Below are 9,621 nucleotides of genomic sequence, written 5' to 3'. Positions count from 1 at the left end.
CCTGATCAAAAGACTCTCAGACAGTGGCATTGATGATGGAGAAGCAGCTGAGGAAGAAGAAGAAGCAGCTGAGGAAGAAGAAGATGCAGCAGAGGATACAGAATCAGATGATGATGATTCTGATGCCACCCCATGACCATCAGACCTTTATTTTTGCTTTTACTGTTACTAGTTATTGGTCTGTAATATTTGCACATTAATTTCATGCATTCTACTTTTGCCAAATTCTGTCTAAAAAGGGGGAGTAGTAGTATTAAATGCATGATTTATGATTTTGAGTAGTAGGATACTATGTATGCAATAGTAGGATACGATGTATGCATGATTCATGATTTTGAGGGGGAGACTGTTGCTGCTGATGATGACTGATGTAAGCTACTGAAACTACTAGTAGCTGATAGAAGATGCAGTAAGAGCATGGAGACAGGGGGAGCAAAAAGCTGATGTCACATGAGATGTCTTGACATCCTGGAAAAGACTTGTAGATTTGCAACTTGCAGAATGCCGCAGTGAACTGCTTCACAACAGTAAGAGCATGGAGACAGGGGGAGCAGAAAGCTGATGTCACGTGAGATGTCTTGACATCCTGGAAACGACTTGCAACTTGCAGAATTTTGCTGTCGCCACTACAGATACCGCTGTGCTTGATTACTCTGATAATGAAAGTTGTTGATCCCACTTGCATAACTGCTCGTACCTGCTCAGGAAGTGTCTAAGTATGTTTTAGACAAAATTTGCCAAAGGGGGAGATTGTTAGTGCTTAGCTTTACTGAGTTTTAAAAGATTGGCTAAAATTTTGTTAAAACATAAGCACTTAGACAATGAAGGAAAGCTGGAGTTGCTGCACATGATGTCCAACGTTATGTCAAGGAATCAGATTGGGGCTGCACAATGCACAAGGCAAGATAAAATGTCAAATGAAGAATTGAAGCTGTAGGATCCACGATGTCGGATACGATGTCCAGGACATCCTGCCCGAAAATACTGGACACATAAATCTGTTATATCTTTAACAGATTAATGTGCAGTTAGCAACAGATTTGGCGATCTATCTTTAGGAACGAATTAAAAGATAATTAAAGTTCGAATTACAAACTTGAATAGTTCGTTCAGGGATTAAAGATTAAAGATAAAAACTAAAAGATCAAACTTTATCTTTTAGATCTTTAAGTGCAGATTTTCAGGAGAATGACAGATCTTATCCAGCACAAGTTGTTGCAGCCCAGATACGCACACTGCTATATAAACATGAAGGCTGCACGAGTTCTGTACCAAGTCCGAGATTGAAGAGTTATTTTGTGAGTTTTGGGACTTGAGTGTTTTGTGAGCCACCTTGATGTTACCCTAACATCAAGTGTTGGACCTGAGTGTGTAGAGTTGATCTCTATTGTTCAGAGAGCAATCTCTGGTGTGTCTTTGATTTAATTGTAAACACGGGAGAGTGATTGAGAGGGAGTGAGAGGGGTTCTCATATCTAAGAGTGGCTCTTAGGTAGAGGTTGCACGGGTAGTGGTTAGGTGAGAAGGTTGTAAACAGTGGCTGTTAGATCTTCGAACTAACACTATTTTAGTGGATTTCCTCCCTGGCTTGGTAGCCCCCAGATGTAGGTGACGTTGCACCGAACTGGGTTAACAATTCTCTTGTGTTATTTACTTGTTTAATCTGTTCATACAGTCAAATATAATCTGCATGTTCTGAAGCGTGATGTCGTGACATCCGGTACGACATCTGTCATTGGTATCAGAATTTCAGTTATGCTTTTTAATTGTGATTTCATCCATGTTTTCTTTGATATTGATTTTCATAGGACTTCATCCATGTTTTCACAGCATTTGATTTTCATTTTTGCAAAAAAAAAAGAGGAGAACGAGCAACAATTTGAAGGTTGTACATTCAGGAACTAAAGAATTCAAAATAGCTAGTAATAAGAGGGATTTGTTTTTGGGATTTTCTGAACACCAAGAGCGGCTACGCAAGAAGCTTACACTTGAGGAGGGAAGGATATTTGCAGCTAATGAACAACTTTCTTAACTATTTGTCCTTCAGATTTTACTGTTTTTTTTCCTTATATGTAAATATAAATAATATAAGGCTATGGCATATGGACATGGTCATTTTTACCCCTAACAATCTTAGAAGTAAATATAGACCATGTTTTTATGGAATACCCTTATACCATTTATATTTACATATTAGCAAAAAGAAACAATAAAATCTTAAGGACAAATAGTTAAGAAACTTGTTCATTAGCTGCAAATATCCTTCCCTCCTCAAGTGCAAACTTCTTTCGTAGCCGCTCTTGGTGCTCAGAAAATCCCAAAAACAAATCCCTCTTATTACTAACTATTTTGAATTCTTTAGTTCTTGAATGTACAACCTTCAAATTGTTGCTCGTTCCCCTCTTTGAGAATGAGGAGGATCTTCATAGGACTTCATCCAGTTGATGTTTGTCGACAGTTTTATCATGCACCACCCTTTTCTTCTGTGCCTTCTCACGTTCATTGTTGTTAAACCCATATTTATGCCTTCTTCCCTTCATGTCTTGTTTTATCACAACTTTAGCCGAATCTCCCATCTTCAGCATAGTTGAATCTCCTGTCTTATTCTCCAATGACACACTTTGCATGGAGATTGATAAGAGATAGATTACCAACACGACAAAATTTGCGGAGGAGACAGGTACAGATTACAGATTTGCAATGTCCTTTCTGCAGGAATTCAGAGGAGGATGCATCCCATATGTTTTTCCATTGCTGTAAAATACAACCCATCTGGTGGGACACCATGTCATGGTTTCAGATTAAAGGCGTATTCCCGTTTAGTCCAAAGCAGCACTTTCTTCAACATGTTGGTGTTCAACTCGATGAACTAAGGACAAACAGATGGCAATACTGGTGGTTAGCCTTAACTTGGTCTATTTGGAAGCTTAGAAATAATATAGTGTTCTCTAATGCAACCTTCAACGCTAATTCACTATTTGAAGATGCAATGTTTCTACTTTGGTCTTGGCTTAGGAGTTTTGAGAAAGGCTTTACAGTCCATTTTAATCAATGGGCAACCAGCTTTACAAAAAGCTTTATGAAGCAGCAGAGGATTACATAGATAGGAATCTACTTTATGTAAATTCTATACCAAATCAGTATGCATAGAGTGGTTCCCTCTCAGAATATTAACGTCTGGCTGTGGAACCACTCATATGGTCCTTTTGTATTATTAGTACCTCTGGTACTTTATGCAATATATATATTATTTTTGCTGAGCAAAAAAAAAAAGTACCTCTGGTACTCCAATTAATATATAGATTACCTTTGTTGATAAAAAAAATGGAAGCAGAAGGGAGATTAAAAAGAAAAATTGTTTGTAACAATCAGCTGTTGGAAGAGGCCCAGCAATTATGGGACTTGGGGACAACCATAGGCTTGGAAGCAGACACATGTCACTTGTGTTTTATTCAAAGCTTTGCAGATATGGAGGCCAGAGACAGAAATGAAGCTATGGAGTTGGGAGAGAGGAAAACTCATAGATGAATATTTTTTCCTACAACATTAGAGGGTTGGGCAGTGGCAGTCACAAAATACATATACAGAAGGGCAGTAGATAAAAATATATATGGGGGTGGAGAAATTTAGATGAGGGAAGAAATAGCAGCTTACACTCCCATTGGTGGAAGGACCAAAGGCAGCTCAATCAAATAGAGGAGTCAATCAAAATAAAAGACCAAATTCAGTGGAAGGTGCGCTGTGGAGACATGACCAGATTTTGGGAGGACAAATAGTTAAGGGGGGACAAAAGTTTAATGGACAAATTTCCTACGCTCTATCAAGTTTCTAACCAACAACAGCAAACTATCAGACACATGGGAAGCCACAAGGAGGAAGGGTGGGAATGGAATTTTAATTGGAGGAGAAACCTATTTGATAGTGAAGCTTCAATGGCTGCAGAATTCATAGAGGAAACAGGACTGATATCAGTTCAGCAACAAGGAGCAGATTCTTGGATTTGGAAGCAACATTCGAGCGGTATCTATTCGACCAATACTGCTTACAAGTTTCTAATGGAGGAAATAAGGGGGGATCCAGTGGATGGGAGCTTTGTGTTTCTGTGGAAGCTTAAGATACCACCTAAGGCAAAGATTTTTACCTAGAGACTCATCAAAGACCGCTTACCAACTATGTTCAAAATATATCTGTACTCACAATACCTCTGGTACTATTTCATATATCTAATACATATCTATTTTTGCTGAGCAAAAAAAAAAGATAAAAATACAAAAACATTGAACACTAACAATTAACAAGTTCTAAGAGCCAAAATCACAATCAATACTTAAAAGATATCAGTCCAGTAAAAAAAGGTCATGTAGAGAGGCATCAACATATTAGTCCCATGAAAGAAAGGTCATGTAGACAGGCATAGCATAAGTTACAAATATACCAGTAATGCATACAACAACAATTTCAAATTATTTTTCGAATGAAACATATAAATACTTGAGTTCGAGGCTTCAGCACAATTGACTTTCTAGCAATGACCGCAGGACCAGTTTCAATTTCGAAACAGCAATGACCACAGAATCAACAATGGCTAAAATCGCTCCTAATGGAATCTGAAAATACTATGGCAGCATAATTTAGTGTTTAGAAAAATAAATAAAAAAGCCATTCGTACTTTTGAAAAAGATGTTATAAATGGAGATGAAAGCAGTAAAAGAAAATATACAGAGAGTAGTAGTCAGTGAGTGAATTAGATCCAGATTGAGGTCAAATTAAAGTCATTCTGCTGCAGCACTTCACTTTCACAGCTAGTTAGCTAGCTCTATAGCTATGGTAGGAGCAGTAAAGTGTGTCATAATAGCTTGAAAATTGCTTTTATTAAACAAACATTTGGTTTAATAAGTATTTAATTTTGATAGAATTCTACACCATTCATTGCTAATTATACTAATAGTTTTGCATGCCTTATAGAAAAGAAAAATAATATAAACTTGCAAAAAATAACTATTAGAAGAAAAAAGAAAGAAAAAACCCACAAGAGACTGATAAAAAAATAAAACATATTGTTTAGGCTTCTAGCATGACACCCTTCATGCCCACAGATCAGACGATTATTAGCATAGCCCAAATAAGAATAAATAAAAGACGAACCAAATTAGCTAAATCCTGCAAAGCCGAAAACGTACATTGGGCCCAAAATGTTCAATTTAAAGACCCAAGCTATCGGTTTCACCGACTCAAGGACCCAATGCATATTAGCAAATGAAACCTAAGCTCAAAGACCCAGTGGACAGGCAGATCAAAAGATTAAAGAGGGGAATGAAACCTTAACCAAGCATTGGATGCACAATGAATCTTAATTCGTGATATCAAAACGTCAATGGCAGATTGGTTAACTATTACTAAGTGTATCTTAGACCTCCATAATAATTAACCAATCTGACCCACAAACAACGATACATTAATGTCACACAGTTATTGAATACACGGTCCAGGAAAAGCCCCTTTGACTTGTGTTGGGTGTGACTTGGGCAATTAGTCAATTGTTTTTTCATCAATGAACTTAGGATTCATAATTCTAAACCAGCTTCAACGAGACAGTGACCTATTATAACCATTGGGAAAACGAATTAAGAAAACAAGAATTCCATGGATAAGACAAATTCAAATTGCAGACTAGTGAAAAACAAAGCATTGAGGCTGCGATGGCTCTGGTGAAGAAAGGATGATTGGTATGGTAATATGCCATTTTCATTGCTTAAATGGCCACAGTGGAACAGAGGTAAAAATGAAAATCAAAAGAGACTGCAGGTTTTTGAAAATAAATAAAAATATGTACTGGAAGGGAAGAGAAAGTCAGTGAATTCTATAAAAAAATATGAAGCCAAATTATCCAAATGGAACCAGAAAACTCTATCAATGGCAGGGAAGGCTACTTGGATTAATTCAGTTTTAACACCACTGATCAAAAAATATGAAGCCAAATTATCCTAATGGAACCAGAAAACTCTATCAATGGCAGGGAAGGCTATTTCTATTTTTTACACATTTAAAACTCAAACATATAAAATAAAAAATATATAGCAAACTAACAAAGATAAAGACAAAAAAAAAGGAAATATAAACTCACCTCAGTTGGTGCTGCTGCCCATCATTTCACTCTCACAACAAATAGGAATCATGTACCTGCATGGAAGAAATAAGCACACAACACACAATGATCAGAATAAGCAAATGCATATAATTAAGCATGATACAATATCAATATTGATGGAAGTAACAATGACTTGTCAAAAATTTGGATGAAATTCAATATGTAAATCAAAGCTTTGTCCCTGAAACCCTCTGTGTAAATCAAAGCTTTATCCCTGAAACCCTTTATGTAAATTTGACAGCCTCGTCTCTCCCTTCCTGAAAACCCACTAAAAACTGCCTAACCCCCCTGCTGTTACTCCATAATTTATTCTGCAATAACTACTTAAGGTAGTTACATATGGTCCTAAATCACTACAGATTCAGTTACGATTAACCCTTTGTGCCTAACTAGAGTTTCGAAACATCACAACAGAGACAGACCATTGAACAATGGATTTTCATCATTAACATACAACAGAGACATACCTTCGATGGAAGCGCAGACACGAACTCCACAAACGCGAACTCGACAATGTGGTTGCAGTGACGGAAGCGCAACCCAGTTTGTGACAAAAACGAACTCAGGCAGAAGGAGAAACATGCCCTGGGAGTACCCTTTCCGGGACTCTTTCCTTTCCTACTTTTCTTCGACCTGCGAAAGTGAGCAAATGTTAAAACGACGAACGCCTAATGTTAAAATGAAAAGACGTACCTCAATGGATAAGACGATCTCCACAATGTGGTTGCAGTCACGGAAGCGCAGGCGACTTTGACACGAGAAAGAAGAAGAACGATAGGGTTCAAGCGCAAGGAGAAAGAAGAAGAACGATAGGGTTCAAGGGCGCGGGTTGTGCAATTTCAGAAATTTAATATATATAATGATAACAACATCAGTTTTTTAAAAATAACCGATGTTAACATCAACTACGTAACATCGGTTATAATAAAACCGATGTTAACATCGACTCGATAACATCGGTTTTTACAAAACCGATGTTAACAAAGGCATACTAACATCGGTTTTTCCCAAACCGATGTTAACTACTCCATAGTAACATCAGTTATTAAATAACCGATGTTACTATGGAGTAGTTAACATCGGTTTTGGAAAAACCGATGTTAACTAAGTCTACTTATTTACAAAAATGCCATTGCGCTTTCGTTAACATCGATTTTAGCTATAACCGATGTTAATTGGGCGATGTAGAAAGCTTTTTTTTAGTAGTGTAGGTGTGTTCAACTGTTCATCATAACATAAATATTTTGCTTATGATACTGGGTTTAGTTTCCTTGCCTTTGTGTTTGCATTAAATCTATTGGTTATTGTATAATTCATATGGAATTACTATACTGTGTAGTACTTGTTTGGGTTTGGGAATTGTAGAGGTGCAACATGATAAAATGTAGGGCTCGAGTTAAGCCTGAAGGCAATGGTTATAAGTTGCGGCTGGAATGAAAAGTTTTTTTTTTACTCACTGTGACCACCAGTGTGACCACATCAGCCACATTTTCCCCACAATGAGAAACAAACCTAGTACATACGATTCATTTTGAAGGCCCAAATTGAAGCCAGGCTTTTTGCCTCAGCATGTCATAGCTTGCAACCTACATCAGGCTATGTAGCCTGTTTTGCCACTTCTCAGAGTGGTGAACCTTGAAAAGTAGAAAAAACCGAAAGAAAGGTTTGAGAGTGTTTATATGTTCGGTGCATTTTTGTTTATTTTGAGATTGAATGAATACTGTCTTCTTTGTGTATCTATTTGGTTAATGGATGGGATTATGCAACTTTACGTACTGAGTTGTTGTTGTTCCATGCTTTCCATGTATGAATTTGGAAATTGGTTGTGCATATTGTCATGGTGGGCACACGTTAAAAGCCAGTTGTCCTGTATTTATGGAGGAGGATAGGAATGTAATTAACATAGAAAGAAAGGTGAGTCTTTCTGCTTGTACATTTGTGTTGTTGGTTTACCTTACGTGACTTTGACATATACTTGAATATTATTATCCATGGTTTACTATATTATGTTGTTGTTGTATTATGGATGTCTGATTTTTGAGATGTGATGCCACAGATTTGACCAATGTTCAATCTCTCCATTGATATTAAACGGAGTCAAGGATGCTGGATATGAGAAAATGACAGTTGTGCAAGAGGCTACTCTTCCAGTAATTCTCAAAGGTTAGTCTTTTTTCATGGACATGGAGGATGGAGCAATTTGAAAGAAAACAATCTTAAGGCATGATGTCTTTTTTTTCTTCTTCTGGTTATGTTCTTCTTGTTTGTAAGAGATGTCATATGATAGAATCATACTCTATCGCCTTTTGTTCCTCTTCCTTTTGGTATCCTTTTTGTGTGGAGTTTATAATTTTGGATGCTACTATCATACTATGCCAATAATCAGTATTCAAATATTGGGCTATCCCTAATTGATAGTATTGAAAATTTTAAACAACCAATTTATTTCAGCTTTGGTTGACATTGTTCTCATATGTCTTGAGTTTATTTACTATGGTGGAACTTATTCAAATTAACATTTTTAGGTAAGGATGTCCTTGCCAAGGCCAAGACAGGCAAAGGAAAAACAATAGCCTTTATCATTGGAATGTTTCTTCATATTCCTTTATGGGTGACAATTAATGTAAGGTATAGTTGGTACCTAAGCTAACTTTAAATAAGCAAACTACTGGGTTGGATCACTCTGCTTCATTCCATGGGCTTCAGATTCAAAGTTGGATATTTTATCATCACTACTAGAAATCACAGTTTTTACATCGGTTGAAAACGACATTTTACATCGTTTTTGGACCATTTTTGAATATGATGTTGTTGAAACTTAAAAGTTTCGACATCGTTCCTCAATCGACCGTTGTAGAAATACAATGTTTTCTACATCGGTGTTATCCTGACCATCGATGTAGAAATTATACCTTTTAAGTTAGTGTTGTATTCGTGAACGATGTAAAAAATGTGTTTTAACATCGTTGGTGACGTAAGCACCGATGTTAAATGTTGAATAACCTGCAAACAATTAAAATTTAGGTTAATTAATAATCAAAATTTATATTATCAATATTGCTAATAATCAATAAATATTATTATATAATATTAAAATCAGTATTTATAATTACAATATTATCAATATTGCTAATAATCAATAAATATTATTATATAATATTAAAATCTCTAAACAATAATTAATTATACACAGACCAGAAACAAAAAGAGAATTTAATGTCTAATCTAGAAATTAATGGAGACAATAAGCCAAATAAGGGGGAATGATTTACCTCCTCCTTTTTCTCCTCTTGTTGTAGTTATTTCTTCTTCTTTTTTCTCCTCTGGAGGTTTAGGCAAAGGTGAAATGAGCTCTACTTTCTTGCCACTTTTCTTTTAAGATACTATACTTAAAAACTATATGAATGTCATAATCATAATCTACGCGTACAAATATCAAAAACACATAAAAATACCAAGCTTATTCATTTTAAA

At 36.1% G+C, this 9,621-nt stretch overlaps 1 long non-coding RNA gene across 1 annotated transcript; it reads left to right on the top strand.

Moving 5' to 3' along the window:
- Positions 1–7,367: 7,367 nt before the first annotated feature.
- LOC114383210 lies at positions 7,368–8,991 on the top strand. Its single transcript, XR_003660422.1, has 3 exons — positions 7,368–8,061; positions 8,204–8,310; positions 8,673–8,991. It is a non-coding gene; the product is annotated as an uncharacterized LOC114383210 (long non-coding RNA).
- The last annotated feature ends 630 nt before the right edge of the window (positions 8,992–9,621 follow it).

This window comes from Glycine soja, chromosome 14 (assembly GCF_004193775.1).
Source record: "Glycine soja cultivar W05 chromosome 14, ASM419377v2, whole genome shotgun sequence".
In the NCBI taxonomy this organism is placed as follows: Eukaryota; Viridiplantae; Streptophyta; class Magnoliopsida; order Fabales; family Fabaceae; genus Glycine; species Glycine soja.
The sequence above is the reverse complement of the archived record's forward strand: the minus strand, read 5'-3'. Positions and strand labels throughout refer to the sequence as shown.